We start from the raw sequence: 9452 nt of genomic DNA on the forward strand, positions 1-9452 counted from the left end.
TTACTAATAATAAGTATTTTAAAAACATTGTATCCCAATAAAATAGCTGTAGCTATAATTGTGGGATTCTTAAAAGTTTGGAAGCAAATATATGAAATATTTATTAATTATTCAAACCATAGTTAGAATCTTACTTTAGTTAATTAAAACTTAACCATTAATTTTAACTCATGTAATGTGTCTCTTATTCAAGTAAGAACTTGGGGAATATGGAGACAATGAAAATGGAGAGGAGTCGGATCCGTTAATATTTAATTGCTACTAAATGAAAACTAATTAGCTCTCCTTTTTTTAAAAATAATAATTAGTGGCCACTGGTCAGCTGAGCCCCACAGAATTAATAAAGTGGGCAATGACCTTTTCCAACGTTTGAAATCTAGTTAGCTCTTCCTTTGATTTTTTTTTTCTAACTAGTTAGGTCTTCCTTTGTTTTTTTTTTTCAATTAATAATGGGCAGGTGGGCCCCAAAGAATTAACAAAGTAGCCAAGTGACCGTTGCCAACGGAAAGATTGGCAATTCAACTGTTGGCCCAAAAAAGGACCCCTCAACCCCTTAAAACTATTTTTGACCTTTAAGTTTAAAAAATTATAGTTTAACCCATTTTTCACCTATAAATACCTCATACATTTCATCATTTTTTACTACAATCTTCTCATTTTATCTCACTTTCCCTCTTAATTTTCAGCAATTTCTATAATTTTAGTATTCTACTTTAATTGTTTTTGCAAACTTGAAATTAACAAGATCAAGTGGAAGGCTTCAAGTATTCAATTCATCAATTTACGATCACGTTGTTATTTTGTTATCTCCGAGAATTTGGTACCTTCGTTCCATCTCTTACTTTTATTTAGTACTTTAATTCTTGCATTTTAATTTTAATTTTCGTTATTTTAATTTGCATAATGGAACCACTAAAAAGAATCGGTAAAGCTTTATGTCCCGGTGGTAGTAGTAGCGGTAAGAAAAAATCGGGTAGTGGTAGTGGTAGGGGTAGTACTATGTAACACCCCGTAAACTTGAACTAGGTGTGAGTATGTAAATATCTAGTTTCAATATGATATTTTATCTATGTGAACCCATTCTTGATGATTTCGGGTGGAAAATGGTCGTTTTGAAGTCAAACCAACAATCGAGGTTCTTGAGGGCTCTTAAATTCGCCTAAATTTTGATAGGTCTGCCTTCTAGGCGATTTTCGTGAAAATCTGTTAAGCATTTGGAAACTATTCCTCAAATACAAGTTATAGATCTTTGAAAGAGCTTTCCAACGGTATATTATGGGTCTTGAACGGAGCTATGTACAAAAGGTTATGACCGTTTTACTGAAGCCTGTCCGCACTGGAAATTTGGTCTGCGTTACGGACCGTCCCTTGGGGCCGTAACACAAGTTACGGACCGTCCCTTGGGGCCGTAACGTCCCAAAAATTTCCAGAATCTCACTGGAAAGTTTCACCAAGTTACGGTGCCAAGTTACGGGCCGTAACACGTGTTACGGACCGTCCCTTTGGGCCGTAACTTGGCCCGTCAAGTACGTTTTTGGATGATCTGACTTCGGGAGGCCATAACCCCGTTATTTATTGAGAATTTGGGAAAGCTCAAAGAACGAAAGTTGTAGATAATTGAAATACCTTTCCAACCATAGGTCGTGGGACTCCATGTGACATCGGGATAAGGAGATATGAACGTTTTAAGACAGAACGGTCAAGCTGTTGGCCCACCCCAATTCAAAACCGGGTCAGGCCCATTTCCCTTGGTATTTAAGGGAAATGTTCAGCCCTAGCAGCCACATTTCCCATACCAAACATTCAGAATTTTTAGAGAGAGAGATAGAGGATATTTAGAGAGAGAAAGTGGAGAATCGATCAAGTTCAAGGCCCCGAATCCCGAGGCTCGTGAAGGATAAAGTGTAGAACAAGTTGTTGCCGTCGTTCTAAGCTAAAAATTGAACTTGGGGGATGTTGTTTTCGTGGTATCTGCTCACATAAGGTATGCCTAAGATTTTAATGATGTTTTTATCCTTATCATTGATAGATTTGACGAGTTAGAATAGAGAAAATGGCATTTGAAGTTCGGTTATAATTTTTGGATATCAAATGATTTGTGGGCTGTTTTGGTATGATTAAATGGGTAGGATTAGTTGGATATTGATATAAAATAATTATTGATATTGTTTATAAGTTGTTGTTCTTGAAATTTGGAAGAATAAAGTGTATGAAGATATTGTATACAAAGCGTATACCGGGCTGTTTTGTGACGATATTTTGGGGGGCTGTTTTATATGATTTTCGTGGTTGTTTTGTGATGATATTTTGGGGACTGTTTGGTGGTTGTTATGAGCTGTTTCGTGGGTTGGATTATCGTGGGATTGGCTGTAGTTGTTGTTATTGTTATACTATGGATATACGGAAATAAAGAAGTGTATACAAGCATTGGCATATAAGGTATATTGGGCTATTTTGGGAGTAATTTAAGGATGGATTAAATTTCAAGATTCTTTAATGAATGAAAGGAAAAAACAATCTTTTCATGTTCCTTGAACTCTAATTCATGTTTAAATAGTGGTTAATGTGTGTGAGGGGACAAACCCACATTTAACCTAGATTTTAACAAACCCTATATATGTATGTGATATTATGAATGTTTTCCTCTATAAGATATGTTTAATAATGATGGTTAAGGGTTGGTAATGATATTATCATTGATGATTTAAAACATGGAAATCCTTCGTAAAGAAGTTATACGTTTTCAAACATTGGTTGGAATGACTTATCCTTTCAATATGGCATAATGGTCCGTAATGATAATTTGACTATAAAGCTGATTTCTTTTAAACAAAGTCATCCGTGCGTAGGGTCATGCCCATATCGAACCTTACACGAACTATATTACTTTGTGAAACTCGCTTTTTCCCCATTATTGGATTATTGATCTTAATCTTCTAAAGGTTGGACCTTCAACTTGTTTTGTTGTAAAATGGGTTTCTTAAACGTGAAATTGAATAAGATATTTGAATAAGATTCTCAATCGGTTGTAACTTGAAATGCCTCTATTTGAGATGATGACTTGAGAAGTGAGATTCGGCTCTAAGCCATGATTGATAATTTGGTAATATGACATGATTTGTATTTTGTTTATGTTTTTGGGCCTGTATGGGAAAGCTGTGCTAGTTCAGAGGACGATTAGCCTCCGTGGTTTCCTAACCCGGGTATCGATTGATTGATTAGTTTGCTTATGAGTGGCTTGCTTCATATCTTGTTTCCTGTGAGTGGCTTGTGGTGATATTGGATTCGTAAGTGAAATGTTTGGCATGGTAAATGGTAAAGAGTTAAGTTGATATGTCTTTCGTTGATCGATATGCGTAATGAACTTTAATGTTATTGACGGTATGACTGCTTTGAGACAATTGGTGAATCGGCTTCTATGCTATGGACTTTATTGTTATATTTATGCCTAGCCATTCGGGAGGATGAGTGGTCACCGAGGTTTTTATATTCCGATGTGTTTGCCTTGCTATTCGGGAGGAAGAGTAGCCACTATGGATCCTAGTGTATTAATTGCCTTGCCATTCGGGAGGAAGAGTGGCCACTTCCGGGTTCGCTACCTGGGGTGCATTAATGGCCTTGCTATTCGGGAGGAAGAGTAGCCACCGTGAATCCATACTCCGGTGTATTGCGCAGTGTGCCTTGCTATTCGGGAGGAAGAGTAGCCACCGTGAATTCATATTTCGGTGTATTACGTAGTGTTGTTGATATTGATTTGGGCTTATACGGGCGGTTATGATATCCATCCTTATTATGGAACTAAGCATAATTGCAACTGGGATTTTGAAATGACTTGATAAACTGTTAAACAAATGATATATGTTCATGTGTGGTGCGCTATGCGCGATGTGATTGATTCTTGGGCCTGTGTTGGCATGTGTAATATTCGTAATATCTCATGGAACTGTTGTTGACAATCATGATCACTTGAAAGGCATAATTAAAAGTTGTAACTTAACAAAAGACTTCATAATCGGTTTTGATAATTCTTATGGAGATGCATATGTTGAATACTTGTTTATATATTGATTAATGGATTTGTAAACTGTTTAATAAATGATATTGAGAATCACAAAGCGGAATGACTGTTTTATGCTATCTTTTTCAGAACTGATTTTTTTATATATTATTATATTTTATTTTCATAACACTTGTTGTCCCCGAGGCACTCACTGAGTACGAAAGTACTCAGGCATACCATTGTTGTTTTTGATGGTATGTTAGGTAACGAAGAAGAGCAGGTTCGTGATACTTTCGACGCTTAAGAGGACTTGCTACTGCTGTGGATTTGGTGATCCCACATTCTTGTTCGTGGGACACTTCCTGTTTCGTTTATTATTCTGGATTTCCGGGCTGCGTCCCAAAGTTTGACGATTGTTATGTCTCTTAGAAGCTCCATAGATAGTTGTCAGAATTGTGGGTAGATTGTCAAAGTCTCGTACGACTTAATGACTGTTTGCCACGTTTATGACTATGACTTATAAAGACTTCCGCTGATTTAATTCATGTGTTCATGATGTGTTGCATTTAATTTATAAATTGTTGGAGGCGAATGTTGAACCTGGCGGGTTCAAGTATCATTATTGTGTTGTTTAGGTTCTTCCGATGTTGTTCGTGACGTCGGATGCCGGTCACGTCTAGGGTGGGTTTTGGGGCGTGACAAGTTTGGTATCAAAGCCTAGGTTTAGATGTGTCCTAGGAGTTGTTTGAGTCTGTGGAGCTGTGTCTAGTGGAGTCTTCCTTGTGCAGCCTGATCACCTGTATAATCGAAAGACTACCAAGGCATTATAGGTGTTTCTCACTCTTCTTTATTCTAGATTGTGCTATAGAGCTTGAACTTCCTTTAGGATCGTTCTGACGTGTTCGTTACTCGTGCTTTATGGAGATGACTTTAACTTGTGTTGCAGATGTTAACCGAGTGAACAATTGTGGTATGGAGTGCACATTGTTCTGATGCATAATTTGATGGATGGTACAGAGTCGCTGGAATTGTATTGTAGGTGTTTGGTATATGTGGTTGTTGTAGAGTTTGGTGGTTGATAAAATTGAGACAAGTATAGAAACAAAAGTAGCCCTTGTTACGGGGAGAACTCTGTCACAAATCTTGTTAGGCTGAAAGGAATAATTAAGGTGTGATATGTTTTAAGTACAGGATGTTAGGGTGAAAGGAACAATTGAGGGTCTTTTGTAAAGAATTAAGAATTATCGTACTTTAAGGTCATATTCTTATTGGATTAAAAGATCTATACTATTTTGATGTTTAGTGGAAGAACTTTATTTTTTAGCTTGAAACTCGAAAACAATTACAGGTGGAATAATTATTTAAGAAGATGATGTAGTTGATTTAAGCTTTAATTTGTTATTTTCAGTTTTGGCGTGAGGTAAGTTAAGCTTGAATCATGTGTTGTTGAATTAGCCTCCTTGTCGGAGTATATTGTCTAGACTTAAATGTTGTGAGCTTCCTAGTCAACGCATATAGTGTTGAACCTTTCGACTATGTATTCCTCGTGGAAGTTTAGATTAGAGGTATGAATTCCTCGTCCTTGTGTTTAGCCTTGAATGATGTATTCATTATGTGGTCAATCGTATATTACCTCTGAGAAGGATCCTCTTTACTAAAGAACTCTAGAAATTTTAAAATTTGAGGTTTAGTGAAGAATCTTAAGCCATGACTTTCATTCGGGGACGAATGATCTTAAGGGGGGGATAATGTAACACCCCGTAAACTTGAACTAGGTGTGAGTATGTAAATATCTAGTTTCAATATGATATTTTATCTATGTGAACCAATTCTTGATGATTTCGGGTGGAAAATGGTCGTTTTGAAGTCAAACCAACAATCGAGGTTCTTGAGGGCTCTTAAATTCGCCTAAATTTTGATAGGTCTGCCTTCTAGGCCATTTTCGTGAAAATCTGTTAAGAATTTGGAAACTATTCCTCAAATACAAGTTGTAGATCTTTGAAAGAGCTTTCCAACGGTATATTATGGGTCTTGAACGGAGCTATGTACAAAAAGTTATGACCGTTTTACTGAAGCCTGTCCGCACTGGAAATTTGGTCTGCGTTACGGACCGTCCCTTGGGGCCGTAACGTCCCAAAAATTTCCAGAATCTCACTGGAAATTTTCACCAAGTTACGGTGCCAAGTTACGGGCCGTAACACGTGTTACGGACCGTCCCTTTGGGCCGTAACTTGGCCCGTCAAGTACGTTTTTGGCTGATCTGACTTCGGGAGGCCATAACCCCGTTATTTATTGAGAATTTGGAAAAACGCAAAGAACGAAAGTTGTAGATAATTGAAATACCTTTCCAACCATAGGTCGTGGGACTCCATGTGACATCGGGATAAGGAGATATGAACGTTTTAAGACAGAACGGTCAAGCTGTTGGCCCAACCCAATTCAAAACCGGGTCAGGCCCATTTCCCTTGGTATTTAAGGGAAATGTTCAGCCCTAGCAGCCACATTTCCCATACCAAACATTCAGAATTTTTAGAGAGAGAGATAGAGGATATTTAGAGAGAGAAAGTGGAGAATCGATCAAGTTCAAGGCCCCGAATCCCGAGGCTCGTGAAGGATAAAGTGTAGAACAAGTTGTTGCCGTCGTTCTAAGCTAAAAATTGAACTTGGGGGATGTTGTTTTCGTGGTATCTGCTCACATAAGGTATGCCTAAGATTTTAATGATGTTTTTATCCTTATCATTGATAGATTTGACGAGTTAGAATAGAGAAAATGACATTTGAAGTTCGGTTATAATTTTTGGATATCAAATGATTTGTGGGCTGTTTTGGTATGATTAAATGGGTAGGATTAGTTGGATATTGATATAAAATAATTATTGATATTGTTTATAAGTTGTTGTTCTTGAAATTTGGAAGAATAAAGTGTATGAAGATATTGTATACAAAGCGTATACCGGGCTGTTTTGTGACGATATTTTGGGGGGCTGTTTTATATGATTTTCGTGGTTGTTTTGTGATGATATTTTGGGGACTGTTTGGTGGTTGTTATGAGCTGTTTCGTGGGTTGGATTATCGTGGGATTGGCTGTAGTTGTTGTTATTGTTATACTATGGATATACGGAAATAAAGAAGTGTATACAAGCATTGGCATATAAGGTATATTGGGCTATTTTGGGAGTAATTTAAGGATGGATTAAATTTCAAGATTCTTTAATGAATGAAAGGAAAAAACAATCTTTTCATGTTCCTTGAACTCTAATTCATGTTTAAATAGTGGTTAATGTGTGTGAGGGGACAAACCCACATTTAACCTAGATTTTAACAAACCCTATATATGTATGTGATATTATGAATGTTTTCCTCTATAAGATATGTTTAATAATGATGGTTAAGGGTTGGTAATGATATTATCATTGATGATTTAAAACATGGAAATCCTTCGTAAAGAAGTTATACGTTTTCAAACATTGGTTGGAATGACTTATCCTTTCAATATGGCATAATGGTCCGTAATGATAATTTGACTATAAAGCTGATTTCTTTTAAACAAAGTCATCCGTGCGTAGGGTCATGCCCATATCGAACCTTACACGAACTATATTACTTTGTGAAACTCGCTTTTTCCCCATTATTGGATTATTGATCTTAATCTTCTAAAGGTTGGACCTTCAACTTGTTTTGTTGTAAAATGGGTTTCTTAAACGTGAAATTGAATAAGATATTTGAATAAGATTCTCAATCGGTTGTAACTTGAAATGCCTCTATTTGAGATGATGACTTGAGAAGTGAGATTCGGCTCTAAGCCATGATTGATAATTTGGTAATATGACATGATTTGTATTTTGTTTATGTTTTTGGGCCTGTATGGGAAAGCTGTGCTAGTTCAGAGGACGATTAGCCTCCGTGGTTTCCTAACCCGGGTATCGATTGATTGATTAGTTTGCTTATGAGTGGCTTGCTTCATATCTTGTTTCCTGTGAGTGGCTTGTGGTGATATTGGATTCGTAAGTGAAATGTTTGGCATGGTAAATGGTAAAGAGTTAAGTTGATATGTCTTTCGTTGATCGATATGCGTAATGAACTTTAATGTTATTGACGGTATGACTGCTTTGAGACAATTGGTGAATCGGCTTCTATGCTATGGACTTTATTGTTATATTTATGCCTAGCCATTCGGGAGGATGAGTGGTCACCGAGGTTTTTATATTCCGATGTGTTTGCCTTGCTATTCGGGAGGAAGAGTAGCCACTATGGATCCTAGTGTATTAATTGCCTTGCCATTCGGGAGGAAGAGTGGCCACTTCCGGGTTCGCTACCTGGGGTGCATTAATGGCCTTGCTATTCGGGAGGAAGAGTAGCCACCGTGAATCCATACTCCGGTGTATTGCGCAGTGTGCCTTGCTATTCGGGAGGAAGAGTAGCCACCGTGAATTCATATTTCGGTGTATTACGTAGTGTTGTTGATATTGATTTGGGCTTATACGGGCGGTTATGATATCCATCCTTATTATGGAACTAAGCATAATTGCAACTGTGTGGTGCGCTATGCGCGATGTGATTGATTCTTGGGCCTGTGTTGGCATGTGTAATATTCGTAATATCTCATGGAACTGTTGTTGACAATCATGATCACTTGAAAGGCATAATTAAAAGTTGTAACTTAACAAAAGACTTCATAATCGGTTTTGATAATTCTTATGGAGATGCATATGTTGAATACTTGTTTATATATTGATTAATGGATTTGTAAACTGTTTAATAAATGATATTGAGAATCACAAAGCGGAATGACTGTTTTATGCTATCTTTTTCAGAACTGATTTCTTTATATATTATTATATTTTATTTTCATAACACTTGTTGTCCCCGAGGCACTCACTGAGTACGAAAGTACTCAGGCATACCATTGTTGTTTTTGATGGTATGTTAGGTAACGAAGAAGAGCAGGTTCGTGATACTTTCGACGCTTAAGAGGACTTGCTACTGCTGTGGATTTGGTGATCCCACATTCTTGTTCGTGGGACACTTCCTGTTTCGTTTATTATTCTGGATTTCCGGGCTGCGTCCCAAAGTTTGACGATTGTTATGTCTCTTAGAAGCTCCATAGATAGTTGTCAGAATTGTGGGTAGATTGTCAAAGTCTCGTACGACTTAATGACTGTTTGCCACGTTTATGACTATGACTTATAAAGACTTCCGCTGATTTAATTCATGTGTTCATGATGTGTTGCATTTAATTTATAAATTGTTGGAGGCGAATGTTGAACCTGGCGGGTTCAAGTATCATTATTGTGTTGTTTAGGTTCTTCCGATGTTGTTCGTGACGTCGGATGCCGGTCACGTCTAGGGTGGGTTTTGGGGCGTGACATACTAGCGCTAGAAATTATACTCGTGTTCCGCAAGCACTACCTAGTGAAATAGGCGACATAGGTGTGGGTGCACATGATATGAA

The 9452-nt window shown here is 37.4% G+C and overlaps 2 long non-coding RNA genes across 2 annotated transcripts; both read left to right on the forward strand.

Moving 5' to 3' along the window:
* Positions 1-1695: 1695 nt before the first annotated feature.
* On the forward strand, positions 1696-4547 carry LOC132605133 (uncharacterized). Its single transcript, XR_009569053.1, has 2 exons — positions 1696-1984; positions 4264-4547. It is a non-coding gene; the product is annotated as an uncharacterized LOC132605133 (long non-coding RNA).
* Positions 4548-6571: 2024 nt separating this feature from the next.
* LOC132605134 (uncharacterized) lies at positions 6572-9214 on the forward strand. The gene is made up of 2 exons (XR_009569054.1): positions 6572-6701; positions 8931-9214. It is a non-coding gene; the product is annotated as an uncharacterized LOC132605134 (long non-coding RNA).
* Positions 9215-9452: the final 238 nt, after the last annotated feature.

Source organism: Lycium barbarum, chromosome 8, assembly GCF_019175385.1.
Source record: "Lycium barbarum isolate Lr01 chromosome 8, ASM1917538v2, whole genome shotgun sequence".
Taxonomy (NCBI): domain Eukaryota; kingdom Viridiplantae; phylum Streptophyta; class Magnoliopsida; order Solanales; family Solanaceae; genus Lycium; species Lycium barbarum.